The 21,572-nt window shown below is 41.5% G+C and overlaps 1 long non-coding RNA gene across 2 annotated transcripts in view; it reads left to right on the top strand.

The window, feature by feature from the left end:
- Nucleotides 1-21,572, top strand: part of LOC110983531 (uncharacterized) — a 36,889-nt gene that overhangs the window by 8,866 nt on the left and 6,451 nt on the right. For both annotated transcript variants that reach the window (XR_002598732.2, XR_002598731.2), the window contains exon 2: nucleotides 5,766-5,849. This is a non-coding gene — a long non-coding RNA (uncharacterized LOC110983531). The remainder of the gene's footprint in view (nucleotides 1-5,765; nucleotides 5,850-21,572) is intronic.

Raw genomic sequence — 21,572 nt, 5'->3', positions numbered from 1 at the left:
CTCGACAAATTGGTCTGAGTGCTCTGGTCGCCGTTTGGAGTATCCTTAACTGAATGTTGCAAACATGCTGACCGACACGTCGACTGACCGACAAGTCGAATCAATACTTCTGCTGGTGGCCGTTTTAAGAACCTGCGTCCATCAAGGAATTTGCAACGCGGCGTATGCGTGAGGCATTGTCCTCCATGTGCTTTCTCTTGCAACTACATACGACAGTCAAATGCAAACGGAATTTTTAATAGAGGAATAGATGTTATGTGGTCAATATTAAACGGGAGGGATAAACAGAATTCAGTTATTCTTGCCACCCACTGCTGTGTTCAGGCAGTGGGTGGTTAATGTCGTTTCCCTTGGCGGAATAAGGTTTACTTTCCTTCGCTGACATCACCCACAGCTAAATTTCACGTAGCCCTTTCAAACAGTTTGGAAGAAATGATTTGGCGAAAATTGATTTGAAATTGGAGGTCACTTCGTAGTGCAATTCGTGACTTAAATGCCACAAATTTCTTTGAAAGTGTAAACAACTTTCATTAGCGCAGGTGGGAGAACCGAGAATGTAATATTCCGCCTAATTACACCCTCATCGATGTGGCTTAAAATCTACACCAATCTGTAATTGGGTTTGAGCCTCATTAAACATGTTAATTGAACTAGGTAGATGCTCCTGCTTTTCCAGGGCATTAAAATACGTTAACTTTCCAATACGGACAAGAATTGCCACAAGTTATACATTATGTATGATCTCTATGAAACCTCTAGCTCTACTGTTTGTGTCCACGCTGCAGTACCGTACAGATTCACTAATTATTTAACTGATTTTAGAAATAGGGCCCTAGCCAGATCTGCTTGTTGTCGTTTCACATACCTTGCAAGTATGTCCAGTAATGATCGGATGTCCATAAAAGCTAGTGTGTGCATGCAGGTAGGCGAAGTTAAGCTAAGGGCCTTGGTGTACTGACCTACACAAACCTATAAGGCATGTACAACTCTTATATCAGCACCGCACCCACTATCAAATCTATAAGACAGGGAAGTTCAGCCCAAGTCATAAACTGTTTTTTCTGTTGTTTTTCTGTTGCAGTTTGGAATCGTTTAAATTTACCAAACTAGCAGCCAACAGAGGAGAGAAATTGGAACCATCAAAAAAAGAGCTTTTTTAAGTCATACGTTTACCAGCCTTTGCAAAATCCTAAATGTTAGGCAGAAGTTCGAACCAAAATGCTCACGGGCACAACCAAAGAGTTTGAAACGAAAACCACCGACAAACCTCCAGTGATAATTGCAAATAGAGTTCACTCTGTAATTACATCGGAATGTCTACGAAGGCACGCCTGGTGATAAAAGGTTAAGATGAAATTAAGTCAGGGGGGATAATTGACGAGCATTGCCAGGCCGCTGGAGTGTCGCTATGGCGTGGGGACAAATGGTTTAGCGTCTGCATGTGCTGGTAATGAGGGCAGAAAAATTGCGTTCATTCCAACGATGAAAGTACGTACTTCTGCTTTCCCAAGGAAGCAGACATCATTGATTCTGTGAGGAAATCAAATTGAGAAATGCGGTTTATGAGAAAAAATGGCCAGTCTCCAAACACTGGCCCGACAGAAAAGGTAACAAGGCGAATGTTCTCTCCCGGTAGGTTCAGCACCTTGGCATGAAAATTGCAATTATTGAACGAGGATTCACGAAAAAAGAAAATGAAGGTTAAAGAAACGAGGAATCGATGAGACATTTCCGAGCGATCGTTAACCTCTTACCCTCGATTAAACACAAAATGGTCGACTGAAATCAAAAGTCATTTATTACTCTGTCGAATGACCCGGACGCCCCATTATTACTTCTATACAGACTGGAAAACATTGCGGTAGAATGGCGGGCAGTGCCTGGTAGATTCGAGGGTTCTTCGAAGCAAAGATTGATCATTTTTGATCGTTAGGTTTTGGAGTGCTTCTCCAATGATGAAAGCGGCCATCTATGTGGACCACGTTTTGCAGGCTTTTTTTAACACGTGACAGGCAGAATTACCATTATTATGCATTACTGTTTCTTTTGAGTTTTGTCTGCGCTTCTGTTTACGCTACAGGTCAGTTCATTTAAACGAAAGGGTTCTCTGACTGTCAAGTGAACTCCGTTGCTTTTCATGTTTGAGTTTCCAAAGCAAATCAACAATTTGTATTTGTCGACAACCGCACACTACCAATAAGTTAAAACACGTGAACAATTTTCATTCGAAATCCAGACCATTAGGGAAACTTCATGTTCTCCTACATTCTTGGAAGTAATTCTCGATTGATATAGTGTTATTTGTTGTTATTGAAGTTTAGTATCTTTGAGGTGTTGAGCAAGTTGTGAATCGGCTGTCGCAAAGTTCATTACCAAGAAAGAAATATGTCACGTTGAATTCAAGATATAAAGTGAGGAACCCTAGGTTTAGTTTGCACCACTCAGAAGGTTGACAAAATTCTTCAAACCATATGTCACTTACTGGAAGTAGGCCACCAACGGAAGAGATGGTCCGTGAAATCTGTTAGCTAAATTCATGCTGTGGTGGGTTTTAATTTGTTAGTGGTCAGTTCTGTTGAAAACGGGGCTGATTGAAACCACCCATCCTATCCATCAAGATTGGAAGGAAAACTAGTTTATATAGCCTTCAAAATAGGGAGCATCCAAAACAAAACAGAACAGCCTTAGTTATTTGATTAGACAGGGTCAAATTTGTGCGATGGTTGAGAAAATGAGAGCGACATTACCATGACAATTCCTTTTGAAGGAACAGCATTCTTCCATGTCTTTGCATTTTGCCCTCTAGACAGATGTCATAACTCTTTTGCTAATAATAACACGCCTTGACTGGGAAGTTGATAACCAACAATCGCTGCGGGGAGGGCCACGATACCTCTCGGTTCTGTTCGCTGTTCTCCTTTTAATTAATTCCCATGGCAATGCGCAAGCACTGGAAAGTGCAGGAAGACCTTCCAGGAAGGGATAGTATAAGAGATCATACCTCACGGATGGCAAGCACATATCGCTACTGTGTCCAGGGTAAATTATGTAGGCCTTGAGCAAGGAAAGTGAACGGATAAAATAGCCTGGCCATCTTGAACGACGACACAAATGCGTCATGATCTCTTTGCGTGATTTTTTTTCTCAACCAACCAGAAAAGAGTCGCCTTGGAAAATGCAACTTCAACCTGCAACACGTTTGCTAGAGTGTCGAGTGCCATCAAAAACGAAGCGTGCAAACAGTGCATAGAGCGTTTCTGGCCTTTGCATGCCCTTACAAAATGTGTACAGAATGTTTTGTTCTACGGACTGGTTTTTATCTGTTTTCCAGCCGTAACTCATTGGACTTTATTTAAAACTTTCACTGCCCTCGAGACCGCAGACATTTTGTTTTTAAAAAAAGGGATAGGCCTAACAAGTTTCATTTCCAATTCTGTAACAACCGGCGATGAAATATTTGAAGGAATATTTTTGATACAAATTCTAAGCGTACTGTTTGTGGTTGGTATGCTCGAGTTTTTCTTACATGCTGCGGTGATAAATTTAATGTTTAATTTAATAAGGACCCTATAAGAAACTCGTATTTGAAGGAAGTGGAGCATTCTATTGTAACGAGAATTACTCGCCAAAGTCAGATCAAAGGTCCCTCGCTTCTCAAGATTGTTGTCTTGAAAGGGTAGGTAATACCCTTTGTTGTAATTATAAGGCAGTTTACGAGACAGCAGGAGTAACTTGTGTCAGAAGTAAGAATTATTCAAACTAGACAGACGTCGATTTCTTGTCGCATTACACACATATCAATGACGTTGCATTGCTGACGGTGTGACCTAGGGAGGGAATTCCATCCCTCAAATTTACAATGATTGCAGGTTCAAACTGCGCAAATAATGGCCAGACCAGAATGAATCTAAGGCTGCATCCGAATCTTTTGTCTAGAGCTAGGTCTAGGTCTTCGCTCCATTGGAAATGCGTGGAGACGAGTAGACAATAGACCTAGCCGTAGCCCTGGGAGCCCGTTTCGGGCCCGGCCTAAGGATGCATCTGAGTCTCTTGTCTAGAGCTAGGTCTAGGTCTTCGCTCCATTTGAAATGCGTGGAGACGAGTAGACAATAGACCTAGCCGTAGCCCTGGGAGCCCGTTTCGGGCCCGGCCTAATTTAACAATACGGGCGTTTCAGAATAGGGCACCTCCAAAAGTTTCAACGCGTTAACCAATCACAATGCGCGAATTCTGTCGACCCAATGCGCGATTGAGAAAGGTCGACAGATTTTGCGCATTATGGCCAATGCGTTGCAAACTGTAGAAGGCGGGCTATTGTGAATCGCCCATATTGGTAACTTCTTCTGCGTGTGTTGCTTTATTGTGGGAGCGTAGTGTTCAAAGCCTTTTTTACTAAAAAATAGATTCCACACATGTGACGGGTTTAAGCAGATTTGTTTCTGGGTTTTGACGGCCGTGGATGGTCATCAGTAGGCGCTGTTGGTGCTTCTTTTATCAGATTACGTCGTAGGCATGTTTTCGAATTACCCACTTTATGATTAATGTGCAGAGAGCGTAGATTCGCACATTTGATAAATGGAATTCTCCGAGGCGGCCTGAGCGCGCATATTTTTTTTACCTTCTGCTTCGCTGTCTGCTGATCTTGGCCGGGGCACGTACCAATTGCCTGGGGCTACAATACAAGGCACGCCGTAAGACAATATTTATTGCCGATGAGAAGGCGCAAAAGATCAGGCAATCAGTCATCCGGCTGCACCAAACTTCCCTCATTCTCGGCACGCCCTGGCGCTACCATAAATATTCCAATACGCTTTGGATTACAACATTACTCAGGGTCTAAAAAGGTGGCTTGGGATCAGTCCACATTGGCTGTTTTTCCCTAACGAGTGACTTTCACGTGATGGTGTATTTGATGCACGATATTTTTGGAACGTAGATGGCTTCAAGCGAAGTACACGTTCGAGATATACGAAGTCTTTTCTCAATCATGAAACGTAATTAAAACGAGCTGTAAAGGTGTCATTTCCGATGACGCGTGAACCATTGCACGTGTGGTGTGTGATACTGAGTGATAACTCTCCTGTCTTCTTCTTTTTCTCTACATTTTCTTGGCTTGGTTGTTGTTGGCTTGTTTTTCAAGCTAATTCATGCGGTCGAGATAATCCTTCATAGTTCCGATACTAACGGGGTGTGCGAATCGATTTTTCAACCGGCACGACGCGTTAGAGATTAGAAGGACGATTTATATACCATAATGGCTTGATATTCCACAGCGGAGAGTGCAATATATTTTACACCCTTGTGTACTGGGATTTTACCCCTCAATAGGTCCATCCCAGGTGATGTACGGAATTTGTAAGACGGAAATCGAACGTGTCAACCCTCGGAAAACGTTAATCTCCACTGTATTTGTAGCTCGAATGGGGGGAGACGAATTGAGACAAATTTACGGTCTTGAAGAATATCGGGCTTTTATGGAAGGAACCGAGTAAACTGACATCTCCTCGAATCAGGTGATCTCATTCTGAAGAACTGTCCTAGGCGTTTTTTCACTGTGAAACCGTTTGTCACAGCCACAAATAGTCACGTGGGAAATCCGTTTAGTACGCGCGTTCGTCGTTGGTGAAGCCGATTGGTATGGGGATAACAAATGGGTGTTTTGGTGTAATTGTTTTCCCATGGCCGATGGAAGCATAAGCCGTCTGTATTGAAAAGAGAAAAAAAATGCCAGTTTTCACCATATTATAATTGTCCTTTTTCTCCAGGTTAACAACTGTTGGGACACTTGCGCATATAGGAACGGCGTGGACTAAACCAAGGCATTTCTAAATATAGCATCCAACTCAAAGGTATGGAATCCTTTGACTTTGAAACCAAGCAAAATTAAATGTCAGTTATTGTATGGATATGTTTTACGTAAATGTTGAGATGGGTCGAGAAAAAATGGTCATTAAATGTCAGATTTTCTGTATGTGCGTTTTCGTCGCCTGGGGAGAAATTGCTTGTGGGAGAAAGTCCTCCCACGGAACTCAGAGAAAGAGAAATTTAACACTGGCAGCCTGTTATGCCCATAGGACAAAAACCTGACTTGATTGAAGGCATTTTTGTGTCATAGAAAACTTCTGTGTATGAAAAATTTCTAGCTAAACAAATCGGCATGATTGTATAAGAAGCATTCCAGAAATTTCTCCTTTCATGCACCGAAAGAGCGGCAATATTATATCTGGTGCTTGTTTTTACCCGATTGTCAAGAATACTGGGTCCGTTTTCCGATCAACCCATTCAGATAGAAATGTGCGTGTGGTGGTTCGTTCAAATTTGTCCTCCTGACGTGGCTTCCCCCCCCCCCTTTTTACTCTGAGAAAGAAATAAAGGCAGACATTGACATTGGGGTTTTGCCAATTTTCTTTTTATTACAAGAGATAGTATCGCGTGCACAACTGTTGGCGTCAAATTGCATGGCACGGAGCTATTGTCTTAATAACACAATAACAGTGGCCTTGGCAGCGCATCCTTATAACAGCTATCGGTATCTTTCTTATTTGCTCTAGTGGTGACAGTGGTGTTTTCAAGCAGGCGTGTTCCTTGCGTGAAAACCATGGAATTGCAAAGTTCTGGAAACTTTTATTGGTATCTAAGCACCTTTTTTTCTTTGAGTCCTCAAGAAGTTGTCCGTATGCGTGCGTATTTGATTCCCTCTACCAAATTTTAACAAAAATTCATTCATTTGAGAATATGGGCCGGATTTAATCAGAAACCCCTTAAGAGGGGACGTCCCGTTTTCATTTTAAAACTCAAAAATCGCATGGGTGGAATACTCTGTCCGTCCATTTTCAAGAGAAAAAAATGAGTGCCGCCATAAATTCTAGCGTATCCCAAATCAGGGTTGGATATTATGGCCGGAGAAAGGTTTCCAAATAACCTGTATATCTTACGATGAGTATCTTGGTAGCAGTGACACTTCTGTCGGCAGTGAATCGTGTCGATATTTCGATGCACGAACCATTTCACCAAGCATGTCGGGCTGGCTCTTCAAATGTAAAACGACACCCAACTGCTGTTTACTGTCTTACAATACAAACGGAAGTATCATTTTAACGAATAATGATGATGTCACTGGAACACCATCTTGTGTTCTTTTTATTCCCTTTAAGCCTTTACATTTTTTGGCTATGAATGCGAAAACACAGCAGCACAAGTCAAAACAGGTTTTCTTGAACTAATGCAGTCCGGAACCGGTAATTAATCTCTAGATTTATGTCTGTTGTGTGCACGTATCGTGGTTCTAATAAATGTCTCTGCCATAAACGTTGTTCATAATTAAAAAGTCGAAATCAACGTGAGAAGAAAATTGAGATTATTCCATACTGTGATAAGCGCTTTTTTTTAAAGCGCTTATCTTAACAAAACTGAAACGGAATTTAATGTTCGCGCTTTGAGGTCACCTATCACCAATATGAATTTTCTTGAACATGGAAATGCACGTACCTGTAAGTTTATTTGCGTTATACATGTACATATCGATGGTTTCACTTTATGATATAGCCCCTTGGCAGGCCTCTGTATTTCACACCTGCATGTTTGATGGGGAGACAGTGTGAAGTAATAACTGTCCCAACGGGTTTCATAGAAGTTAAGGAGATTGAACAGTCAAGATGAGAGGTTTTCATCAGGCAATATAGAGCCTTAAAGCTGACCCCTGATAGTGCGCTTACGGAACCCTTGGATAGGAAAAATAACGTGCCGACATTTTAGAATTTGTAACATTTCTTTCGTTTAGGTATTTCTTAAAAACTCTATCCTTAAAAAGACCTTTTGTAAAATAATTGCTAGCATATCAAGTTATGGAAACTGAAAATGCCTAACCTAAAAGAGAAATATCCTGCCAAAATATACCTATTACTTCCGAAAGTAAAAAATACATAAAGAACAGTGCAATTCGGTGGTGTCACACGCAGATGAACATTTACGGAATTATAGTTTATGATAGTTTTTAAGTTGAAGCCAAAATATAAACAGATCAAAATATCTTTAAGGGTTTTAAAACTTATAAGGAAATACACTTAAGGCAATAATGTGCTTTCAAGAAAGATTCCAATGTGTAATCTAAATTTATTCGGCAGTTTTGTTTCATTTAAGTACCCCTCTTTTATGCAATAGCAAATGCCTGCTAAATACCGGGGAAATACAGCAAGCTTCCGGAACCCTTGCGCAGTAACTATCACATCCGATAATTTTTGGAAGTATGACTTCTAACTTAAACCAACCTAAGAAACACTCATGCTGGAATTTTATCTTTGTCCTCCTCAAGCAATATTTAAGGAAGGTCATCTGCATGGAGATGGGTAAAAATCGACTTTCATTAACGACCTTTCGCTTCTGGCAGTCTTGTTCCAAGGTCTCCTTAGTTGTGCACGTTTGTTTTCATTACCCGTGCTTATTTGGAAACGAGATTGTACAACGTTGCAAAGATTACCTACCTGGCGTCGATGGGTTCAAGATTCCGTGAGTTGACGCGACGCAGTTCTCGTCAGCAAAGGTTAAAAGAAGTCAATTAGAATTGTTTATTTTGTAAACAAACAAATTTGCCTCTTCCTGAAAACGCTGAAATTTATGCACTTTCGTCTATTCGTGAAAATGCGTGTTATTTTGCTACAGCGCTTGCCAGGTGCAAAATTGTTATATGCGCATACATTCCGGCGTCAAATTTGCATCTTCGTAAAAACAGTGAAACAATTTGGCAATGGAATTTGCCTTTTATTGCTTCGCTATATCTATGGAAGACAAATTCGCCTCTTCGTGAAAACGCATAATGCAGTTTAGTTGAATTTTGCCCCAAACAGACCGATTACACCAACTTGTATGCATCGCGTAGCCTATTTAATTTTGCCGAAAAACAACAGAAAATTGAAAAAAAAATACAATTTGGGGGCCAAAGTGTCTTTACGTGAAAATAGTGAAGAAGACGAACGAAACTCCTGACGTCCTTTGTCATTCTATACTGGGCAGTAAGTTTTAATCAACTTGGACAAAGGGATTCATGAATTGAGAACAGCTTTCAAAATTACCGTACACTTCTGATTTTAAAACCGTTTTGGTAAACTCTGAAAAGGAATAAAACAGAGCATGTACCATCCTCAGGAAGAGAAATTGATTACTTGTTCCAATTATGAGCCCCTCATGTGCCCTCCAACATTTGCAGTTAAACACATCTAGACCAAGTCCTCCTTTACCGCTTTGAATGATTTTGGCAACCTCTCGCAAGTCACATTTTCACGTGAAGCCCCTAAGGCCATCGCTAAATCCTTCCTTAAAGCTTTAAATTAGGGTTTTCACAATGTCCTATCTGGGAAAACTTAGAAGCATATACAGCAAAGTACCCTAGAATTGGACTGGTCGAATAGTTCTCTAGATTTTTTCTCTGTCAAGTACTTCAGAGTTAAAGATTAACGGCTGATGAAAAGGTTTAGCCAAAGCGGTAGAGGACATAGAAAGGCGCAAAATGCTTGATTGGAAGACTCTTCGGAGGGAAAAGTTTTAGAGGAACAAAAACACAATTTTGGATGTAGACACTTTGAATGATTCTGCGGAAGGAATGGCCAGCAGTACACATGTACGTCATCAAAAATTATTTATGTTGCTGTAAATGGCTTAAAATATTCATATCAAAAGAACTTCCAAAATGTGCTTTGGTAGCAAATTGCTTGAGTAAATAAAACTAAAGAGATGATAAGGGGGGGACTGAATCTGCAAGTTAGCCACAGTAAGGCTACAACAAAGGCACACAGTACAGGAAGGATACGATAATAGAATCACACGGGTGCGATTGCGTAGGATACGCAGAACAGCGTACGTGCAACCGCTTGACAAGTTTCAAACGTTTACGGCTGTTTTATGATCAAGACGATTCCGTTCGGCCACAGTTCTTCATGTGCCCGTGCTGTGGAACCACCTACAATGGCTCTGCTGACTTCGGTCATAATCACACTCGGCCTGTTTCTTCTTGTTGTTGTTGCCACCGAGGCGTAGGTCGTCTCTCCAAGAATGTTATGGGCCACACCATCTCGAGGAAGGCTACGAGGGACCAATCGATTTGCCGCGCAGCGCCTGTAACTGATTAAAGATGACTTGCCCAGTCTTCCGTCTGAAATGAGTTGAAGAGACGATTAAGTTGATCGATTTTTGGAGGGCAAAAATCCCTGATTTTGACCACTTCCCGCCTTATACCCATCATGACATGGGACAGAGGGGTACCCCCCATGTCCAAGCCCTATACACTCTAGACTTTTGTTACCTAATACCCCCCCTAGATACCTGTAAAGAATTCCTGAGATTCTGATCAAACATTGACCAACACGAAGGTGGGGGTGCTCTCCGTCCCATATCTATTGTTCCTCTTTTGTTCATACTCTTTTTCGGGAGACCTCCCATATGTTTTGTACACGTTTTCCAACCGCGGACTCTTCGGCAACCGTGGACCCTATTGTTATAGGTCCACGATTTGAATGTGTATACCAACTCACGCACCCACACACACTTTGCGTTGGTCATTCTTTCACTGGAATCTGAGGAATTCTTTTCAGACATCTAGGGGGATGTGTTAGGTAACAATAGTCTAGAGTGTGTATAATACATAGCAATTGGACATGATGGGGGTACCCTAGTACTATTGTCTCATTTCTTGCTGGATACAGAATCGTACGTAATAACAAGCCGCAGCTAAGAACATCAAAAACACACAGCCTAAGATCAATCCTTGTCTGCAAGAAAAGACTCCATTTTTTGTCTGAGTCAAATGCAGTTCTAGAATGAAGATCTTGGATAAAGGTTAAATGTTTTCATACGGATACAATTTAAAGTATCAAGAATATCCTTGGTCTGGTGTCGTGCTATAAACCAGGACCACTGGTCCTGTTTTATTAAGTAGGCTACTATGTGAACCATTGTGTCAGGGTAACTAAGCGAACTCTACCTTGTGCAAGCGTACGGCTCCTGCGGCGGAATGTATCCACCATAAGGAAAGCTCCTTAAGACCACCTGTCATACGTGACACCAAGGTGACTGTAAAGAGGTCCCGTCCCCGTCATCTGGCAGGGTCGCATGCACAGCCAATATTTGTCCAGGCTATCCCGTCCCAGCTAAGAAGTGGCAACCACTCTTGGAGACATCTGCAGCGCGGCGTGCATCAACCCAAATTACAGACACATTAAATCCAGTGAGTGGGCCGTAATAGACTTAAGAAAGGCTGCGTCAATATTTAAACACGGCGTTTTACCAAATAATGTCGACCTGAGCCTGTCGCCTAATTCACTGTTGAACTACGTGCTTAATGGCCAAAGTGGGCGGCAATAGCTTCTGATGAAACAAATTAAATGTCCAAACCACTGCGCACCTTTACAAGAGATCCTAGCGAGTCACGTAAAAAGAAATAAAACGAGTTAGTAAAGTGTCCAAATACATATGCATGTAAACAACAAACAGACGTACTCTTGAAGAGGTGAATTAAAAAGTAGTTCTTTTTTTTAAAGAATTTGCTGCAGTGGTATAGGCCTAATTACTGGTTTGTATTTGGAAGAAATAAGGTGTCATGAAGACAAATTCCATTACAAATACTGTAGGGAATACCATGACACTGAGGTTTGAAGCTTGAGTGCAAACAGACGTACACACTAATATCTGTTATGAGGGAGCAATACTAGGCAGGCTGCGGGCAATTGCGCAGAAAGTGGGCGTAAGCACGCCCACACTAGAAGCCTCGCATAGCCAGAATAATTTGTTGTACTGGCTTCCGACATCTGTCCTTCTCAACAACCGCCTTGATTAATCCATAATCATTTTGTTTACGCCGGTGATAAATTGCCCTTTTGCCGAGTTCTACCGTATTAATAATGCACACATGTAGTGGTAATTGGATGCAGCTTCGGAATCCAAAAGAGGACATGGAATGCCGGCCATATGTGAGCTCAATATGGACAGTGAACAATATTCTATAATTAATGAGAGACGGTATGCTTTACACTGTGCTTTGTGCTAGAGTTAGCTGCCGACTTATTGTATGACAAAAATAAGAACAGTTGTTTTTATTTTTTAGATTTAGGGTACCGTCGTCCACGGATGGACAAAAATATGCGTAAGGGCTTGTGGTCACTTTGACAACAATTTAGCGCAAATCGGACATAGGCCTACTGTTCTTGGCCAAAAACGCATTTAGCCGTGAAGTCTGCCGAAAATGTATCGCTTTTTCATTGACTTTTTCAATGCACACGAGCTGACACGCGTGTGGCCATGAACTTCAAATGACCGTCACGTTAATACCATATGTTGGATAAGGATAAAACGTCACAGCTGTCCTGGGAAAGTTTCGGAATGATCAAGTACGGGATAGCTGATTTCGCGAGGGAACGTGATCCAACCAAGCTATGCGGTTGAGAGTTGTCCAAAAAAGCCCACTGTGGGACTAAAGCAGTTACTAGCAGAAATTCCCGACTGTAATTTTTTTTGAAGTGGCTTCAAATTGATGCTACTTGATGACGTGACAGAGATTCTATCACTGTTTTTTCCTACATCTGTCTAATGTCTCTCCTTCAAATCTGACATTTGGGTCTATTTGCTTTATAATGACGTGACGGTGTTTGCGCCAGGATGAATCCCAATGATTTGACATTGCAGCTGTGTCACATTGATTGACGTTTCACCATTGCAGCCAGGTAACATGGTATATCAGTTTGTCACTTCTATTTCACCATGCCTATCTTGACAACATTATCGTCCGGGCTGTTCTGTCTGATCTCGGTGTAATTATGTCCGGGTGATTGACGATATCTGGTTCAGCTACACGGTTGGCAGGTTTGGTCGGGAAGAGGGTTATATTGAGAGATATCTCAAGCTCACGGGGGAGGGGTCCAATGAATCTTCCTAGCGGGAAAGGTTGACAATCTTCGTTTGACATCTTCGTGGGCAATATTTGAGGTGCTGCAAGAATGTACAGGGAGAGAGTTGCGGCATGAGTGTCTCCGTTGTTGGAACCAAAAATGGTGAATTACGCGTCAGTAAAAACGGATAGTTAGCACGCAATTTCTGCATGCAAAAAGTCTGACGTTGGAGCTATATTCTCTCTATATGCAGCTGTGGTACATCCACCGGTTCAAGATTTTTTTATAAAATCAAATGAAAGCTGGGGAAAGCATTTTCAACATTATTTCATGTATGATTAGCACGCATGCACTAGTGAACCTGGCAGGCCTACTGAGAGGTTGTCTCAAAAGAGAAATACATTTTGTTAGTGAGTATGGCGTGCCAAGTTAACATTTAATCCGCGTATGCAGATATCTCTATACCCGGACGTGCCAAGTTAACATCTATTCCCGGAATATTCAGGTAATAAATGTTAACTTGGCACGTCATATGTAAGATTTAGAAAACTACCAAAAAGGGGGAGGTTTCACCTTTTAACATGAAGATATTTTGAATATAGAACTTTGGAGGTTCAGCTCCTCAAGTTTTGTTGCAAGCGTTTCTGTCAATCTTCTACCTCCTTCGATCGAACCAAATGTCATGGGAATTCCCAAAATGCTTCTAAAATGTCAGATCCCATAATGTATTCCTTCATGCGTACGTACTACCTTAATATAAGAGTGTTTAATTACTTAATAACTCTGCCAACGGAGGTGTCTTTGCATGACTGTGCAGCCAACATTATGGATAGACATCACTGCTCGTAATTGCAAACTTGCATCCATATTTGTACTATTGGAACTTCAGCAAAGAGAGAACCCTGAACATCACCGACATGTTGTGATCCCATAAGAAATTATTTCCCGTGAAGCGTAGTTTTAGACATTTTAAGAGCAGAACGCGCATTACGCAGGGAGGAACAAATCACGACAAACAAATCGTTTATTTCCCTTCCTCCGTGTACAAACCTATGCATATTCAACTTGCGTCAGTCACCGTGTCGACCTTTGCAGGTAAATTTAATTTTACCTTTCGCCGATGGTGTTGCCTTTAAGTCTCAAGCATATTAAATTTCACTTCCATTTTCATCGAAGCCCTCTTAAGGTCAATTAAGTGTTCTTGCATGTATCGGCTCGTCTGCTTCACGCGCTATGAAAGGGTACGTTTTGACACCGTTTCGTGTCGAAAGCATTAACACACTTAAGTATTCAATTTCAAGCGGACATCAACGCTCCAACTGTGAGCCGACAGGGGCGGTGTATCCCCAAAGGGGATCGGCCCCAGCACCGCGTGTCTTATTCCCACGACATTGTCGCTCTCTGCACGCTGCGCTTCCTGTGACGGGTTGACATCATCTAAGTCAATTGTGTCCACGAGACCAACGTAGTCAGGTACTTACAGGAGTCTTGTGGCCTGCCGAAATATCCGAGACGAGTTCTGTACCGACCAATACTTTTATTTTTACAAAGTGGGAACAGTCTTCTGATTGTTTTAGCTGTACAAAAATTCCTCTCTGAGTTACAATAAGGCAATATTTGCCAACTTACGTGTTGTTTGTTCTTGATTCAAGTTCACATCTACCAAATGGGTGTTTGTTTTAATAAATCCCATTCAAAAAAAAAGACTCCAGGTCTTGGAGCGTGATCACTTTTCGAAATCTCCAAGCATAAGAATCAAATTAAGATCTCGGATGACAAAAAACCCAATTCCTAAGGATATCTAGAGTAGCTTCAATCGTCCGTTTTCGTGTTATCACATGTCCTTTTTCGAAATGTTATAAAAAAAGGGCTCATTGGTGTAGACATTTTCTGTCGATATAATTGCCAGGTGCTTTTTGTCATGTAATAAGGCACACCTGACGAGCGTCATCAGATTGAAGCGAGACAGACATTTCCATACCGACAGAAATTAATCAAAGCATCTCCGTCAGACATTTTTTACAGCTGTGACGAAGCAAATATTGAAGGACTAGATGCGTAGTGTATGGTTACTAAAAAGAGTTGAATTATTCATACAAAGAGCAAGCCACAAAAAGCTCCCAGGGGAATTCTCCGCGTTTTTTATTTATTCAATTTTCTCATCTTCAGGTAAAGAAAGGGATGCTAGTCCAAGAGTACAAGTGAAGTAATGATGATGTGTTAACACACATATCTATGCTTTGGTGTCTCGTTTTCTTGAGTGTTGTTCTTCGTCTAGGCGTATTGGACATTAGCACAAAGAACTTTGGAGGATCTGAGAATCTGTTGATAAGTCTGTATGCAAAAGGAAGATGATTATTCAGTCGGGAAGGCCATTCGGTTTCATCTACATGTACCGATAACATAACACAATAGCACAGTTTTTTGCGAGCGAAGGCCAACAATGAAATTAACCCCTTTTTGGAGCAAGTTACGCATTACAGCTGTGAATCAGTTTCTTTAAACAGTGTCGGTGTATTTCAGTCAGTTGCAAAAACCTTCCTTTTCAGTTGGTGAGTGGAGTCTGGTTTGGATCTACATAATTTATACCGAAAGTGCATGGCAATTTCAAAAACATACTACACAACAAATTATGTAGGAAAGCCAACCTTGACCGCAAATGAAGTAAACCTAACGGGCTTGGCTGAGGTTACGTCATTTTCAGTGTACTTTGCCACATAAACTTGGCCTTCTAATGTTTGGGGTTGACCCAACATGTTCGCAAGGAGGAAATGAAGTTGAAACTAGCTAAACCACATTTGGATGTAAATGGATTTTTACGGCCACAACATGTAAACAGTTTATACATCAGAAGGCACGTAAACATTTCATAATTATCTAGGAAAACTTGCGCCAACACTGGTAGATTCTAGTACGCCAAGTGCAACGGTTTTGATTCTCGCATCTCCTTTATGACTTGCGTCCCTTTGGGAGGCTCAGTTTACATGCACTATATACTCAGCGCTTTTTACGACCCGCAACCATTTTCTTGAGCCCACCTTGCATATACTTCACGCTCAATTTTTGCATCAAACCTTTTGACTTGCAACCTTTTCTCACTTTGGCGTACCTTGGAAATACTGTACTAAATTCTCCCATGACTTTGTAACCTGCATGTGCCTGTCAGGCATACACTTTTACTGTATACTTCGTGCATCTTTTTGGTGGGCTCTTGTATTGGTACAGTACTTCTTGGTAATGCATACTGGTTAGTTTACTGAATTAAAACGTCATCAACGTCACATCAACGTCACAGCAGTATTGTTATTCGATCATACAGTTGGATAAATACATGAATCAGCATCATGAATTTATTAACTCAGCCATATTCTTTTAAAAAACACAAAAGTAGACAGTTGAAATGACGATAATGAAATGTTTGCAATACGGTAGCATAGCTACCAACAAGCAAACATTCCCCCATCAACATGGCTCTTTTCAACCGATTGAGGGGTTCTTCTGCTCAACGCGGGTAGGCAGGGATGCGTTTACAGGTAAACGTTGTGTTGAAAAGTTCATTATGCAACATAAGACCACCTTAAAGATGCACTTTTTACAGGGCAATATTTGTAAGGAACTTCACCAGAGATTTAGTTCACACATAGTAGGTTCCTGCTTCAAACTCTGTGGCGTCATCCATTTAGTGTCGTCCAGTCACTGAAAACAAATACGCAGCTCTGGTTTATTAACCCCGAGCTCCTGGCCCATTTAGTGGCTTCCACTGGTCTATCATAGGTCCAAGTATACTTAAAATGACTCGGGGGAGGGGGCAGGGCCCGCAGGGGACAACATACCCCACCCCGGATTTTGTTTTACTCAAGAATACTTCACAGGTAAGAAAGTAATTGATATAGCACCAAACCCTAAGAAAACAATACCATGAAATAACAGCAAGGATGTCGGGACCGAGAATAAGGCTTTTGCTATTTTGTTGTTATTCGATCATACAGTTGAATGAGCCTGAAGCCGCATTCGCCTTTGAATTTGCCTCCCTATCCCGACTGGCCACGTTTCCGTATGAGCACCCTGGTTAGCTTATGAACCTTGCAGAAAGTTCACTCCTGGTTAATTGGCAACAGTCTTCGCCTCAAACTGAAATGAAAGCATTTTCCTACACTATTTGGTGGAACAATTTGTCACTCGGGGTTGTTATGTTGACGCAATACACGTATTGATTAAATCAGTTTTTTCTACAGCTAGCCATTGTTTTGCCAACTATGGTTGGGAAAAAGTCTTTAATGGGATGTAACAAACTGCGACAGGGCACAGACACACTTTGCTCTGGGTTTGCTTCAAAATAGATTCATGAAAAAGAACATTCATTAAACAGCCACTGTGTAACGTATGACTTCCTGTTTGTTACAAGGCCCACGTTCACGTCTGACAGCGGCGTCTATGCATGTGAGAGCCTAACAAAACTCACCAGTGATGAGAAATCATGGGAAAGTCACGCTGCATGCCGAGTGTCATTCTGCGACCACAGGATCCCTGCCAACACATTGTCAGGCCTGCTACATGTATGCACCTTTTACTGTAAAATCAGGCAATGAGTACGCATGACTGGAGACTGTAGTGCCGTTGCGTATATGTTGGCATGAGATTACGCTAGAAGCTCCGAAACATTCATTGTGGCATCTATGCTCCTACTAACATCGTAATCTAACCAATCAGCTGTGTGGATAGCAACCCTCTGATGACCATACTCTGGCCACTTCTTTCAACCGATTGAACCATTGCCGTTTTGAAAGTTACTGTATCTGGCTATCACTTTTTATCAGTCAGAAACCACAAGCACCACGTTGAAAGAAAACGCTACAGACTAGACCTGGGGCCACTTTTCTCGACGTTGTGCTGGTATACAGCAATAAGTTGAAGTATGGTTCAGATTATCTCAATTTGAGCATCTTAGCAAAGTCTAGATCTACAAAGAAATCCACCCCGGATAAATTATTGAAATAGTTTTTAGACATTGGTGTGACGACCACACGTTTACGTGAGTTTGAACTAAAAGGCAAATAAGATGTGTTGGATAAGTTGTCTGTATAATATCATATACACGTCAAAAAGCTAAATTTAGTGATGTTAGGCAGTATTCAGCGGGTATTCGTGTTAACCAATCAAGTCTAGCCTCTACCAACTTTATTATCTTCGGTATCGGCAAATGGCTATTTGTAATTCAGGATTGGCATTTATTTTCCAGAAAGCTTGTTATTTACGCCACTGGTTGACAGCTCTCATGGGTAACTTTGTTTCCTCATTTGTTGCTTGGACACTAATGGATTACTTTCACAAGTCTTGAAAAGAATGCTCTGAGTGAATCTCACCAGGCTTGCACTTGTAATCTCATGGGACTCGGGCAAAGAGAGGAAAAGAAGGAACAGTGCGTCATCATTTATTTCTTGTACTCGTAGATGTAACTGCTTCTTTCTTTGTCGGGATGCAGATAACTTGAGCTGACCTTTTGCCCAAGGTTGGAGCTCTTGCTCTGCCTAGGTATGGTAAACATCAAGCACGTTGGTTTGAGATGTTGTTCACATATTCAAAGTGCATTAGTCACGCCATCTGAAATCAGTCTGCTTTGTACATCGAATGCTGTTTCTGCCTGAGTAATTTAGTGGCTGACTTTCCAGACGTTCTGCAATCAATTATACAAGTCTTGAAATTGGTGCTTTTCATTTGGAAACAACATTAGTAGCGTATACAAATTAAAATCAAACCTTCCTACGGACACAATAATTATTCCGTTCCTTCCACAAATCTAACACACACGAAATACCTAGAATTCACAAGAATGTACCATAAAACCAGAAGGCAGCAAGAGAATAAGGGTATACTAATCGATACTGAGTGAATAATGGCATTACTAATAGAAATGTATCCTGGAGATGGCGCTTAGTGAGCCTCGCAAAGACAAAAATTGAAATATTGAAGACCATGTTATTTATTCTCTTTTTACTCACATTTCCGGGCATATCCTGAATGGGTAAAGAAATTTACCGAAATACAATTTCACTTTATAACTCTAGAACATGCTTACAATACAGAAAAAATGCTCAACTATAATTTTTCGAAAAAATGAAGACATTGTTATACATGCATTGTTATAATAAAATTTGAAAAGTTCAGTGACGATTCAGAAAGAAACCGTAAGACGTCCACGCTCAAAATTTGGTTTCTCAAACCTGTTTGTGATTCAATCTTATACGGCATCCCACCCACGTGAGCAGGCGTCCAATGAAACTCGATCCATCATAATGTGCAGATTGCACTTAAAGATAATTTCATAAATGGTGACACCTGCAATCACTGTATGGGCGTTATCTCTTAATTGTAGCTGTCACTTGGTTATTGTAGACTTAATTATGAGCCCCCAGTATCGGATGCATGTCTCCGTTACGCTGACAGAACATTTGCGAGACTAGGCAGCCAAAGTGACTTAATGGTATCACACGGATGTCTTGGCACTGTGGAACGATTAGGTATGATGTCATCCGGGTAAAAGTGCGAGCACCGTGACGATAGGGATCTAAAGGGGGGCAACGATGGTTACCAACGAAGTTCAGCAATGACACTATCCCGCTATGCTGTGTGCTTCGCTTCGGTAAACTAAGCATCCAAAGTGATCAATGTAACATGTACACTGAACCTGATGTGTTTAGATACAGCGTTTACTTTGGATCCGTCCGATTCTTGCACGCAAGTCATTGTCGACGTGTGAACTCAGATCGCGCTTGCACGAATCGATTCCCTTTCCATGTCCAGTAAATCTGTGTGAACATATCAAAAAAGAATGGTCAAGGCTGTGAGTGAATAAACATGGAGTAGAGACAAAGTGCACAATGGTTATGGTATTGTTGAATTGCTGGAGTCAACATACGCCAAACCATGTTTTATCTCATATTTTCTCCCGAAAAATGCGTCGGGAAGACTTTTCCAACTCTTGTTCAACTGAATATAGTTAAATATATTAGTCCGTGTAGTTTGTACATGTACATGAATGCTTGGGACTATTGCTTACTTGTGTTTTAAGCCTGATGGTAGATGGGCATCCGCATGTGGTTAAATTGCATTTTTTGCTGAAATTGGTTCGTGGGATTAACAACGAAAACTTATGTAAAATTAATTATTTTTTTCTGCCCAGAGTATAGACGAAGGAACTCGGATAAATGCAATGTTCACACCGTCTGAAATCGCATTTATACCCCATATGCCACCTCTTCGCAACCAGGGGCATGGAAACATGATGGCGTGTCTAGCTCGCTCTTGTTCCAATCAACCATTATTAAATTTGGGGTTAGGACGAACATGAAAAGTGGACTTCATGAAACAATTGTTCTTTGACCGTACTGTGTATGGCACAGTGCACAGAACTATGCTGTTTTTTGGTTAGCCCTACACATTTAGCGGCACGAAGGCTAGGGTCTTCGACTTCAGACGCTTCTTTCATCGGAATCTGGATGGATCCCAAAAGCCACCAGACGCCCTCGAATTGAGTAATGCAAAACAAAGCGGAATTTTTAGGGTCTGTGTTCCATTCCTACAAGTTAAGCAGGCTTGTAATTGATATACAGACGATGCATTGTTTAAAATGACATGCCACTCCATTTAACCAGTCAACTTCTCCAGGATTAAACCTCTTAATCATTTTGAAGATAAGATGCCTTAAAAATGAATTGGAAAAAGCCCCATTCCGTGACCGGCGGATCCCGACAGTCGTGACTGCCGTTGGAATGATACGGAGGCAGGCAAAACACAATCACAATCAATGTGTTGGCATTTTGCTCTATGTCAAACCGGGAAGGGGGAATCCACTCTGTTTGTAGGGCGTAGATCCATTTCTTCCACGCAGGATATGGAATTGATATTTAATCCGGCTCGCGGAATAAAAATCGTGCTCGGGCGCTGTTTGATCTGAGGGCTGTGCCGAAGGAGGAAGGAAAACCTTTTTGTTTTAGTAAACAAAAACGGCTCACGTTACATCTGATTTTACTGGTAATTGTGTCGGCGGCTAAATCCTAAATGATTTTTATTAGGAATGAAAACATTCTAGAGACGCGCTGCAGTGAGTAAATCTTGTACATCCGCTTTGAAAATAAGTGCGCGAACGCTGGCAGCTGCTAAGTGAAGTAGAGCGGTTCAAAGATGTCGAGCAGCTGGGTTTGCTTATAATTCAATAGAAGCAGCACTCTTGCAGGCAAATGTGCTGTTGGCGACACGGGTGTGGATGATGAACAGTGCTAATGGTTCCTTGGCTTTTTCTGTCACCTCCATCTCAGCGACTTCTTTGTGTTTGATCAAGGACGGTACAGTGATGGTTGGCATTAATGTCTGGAGGCGCTATTGATGCTATTATTACCCGGCACTCAGGAAAAACCAAAATCAGTTTTAAAAAACAGTCGGGTGCGCATATACAGTTAATCTGCGCTTGGGTCTCTCTTATGTCGCTACTGAATAAAAAATGCTGCCTTACATGGAAACATGATGGAAACGGCGCTGAGAACGAATCAACCATGAGCAAGGATTAGGAGCAACTTCTCTTGAGATGTATATTTACGTCAGTATTTGGTATCGCAAGAATGCATGGAAGTGTCGGTATTAGCCCAGCGAGAAAGAATTGTTTGAGGGAATGCGTTGAAGACATGGAGAGCCGTGGTACTGAAT

Source organism: Acanthaster planci, linkage group LG10, assembly GCF_054643075.1.
Source record: "Acanthaster planci isolate LZ-2023a linkage group LG10, COTS_SCS, whole genome shotgun sequence".
NCBI lineage: Eukaryota > Metazoa > Echinodermata > Asteroidea > Valvatida > Acanthasteridae > Acanthaster > Acanthaster planci.
This window is presented reverse-complemented; position numbering and strand designations above follow the sequence as displayed.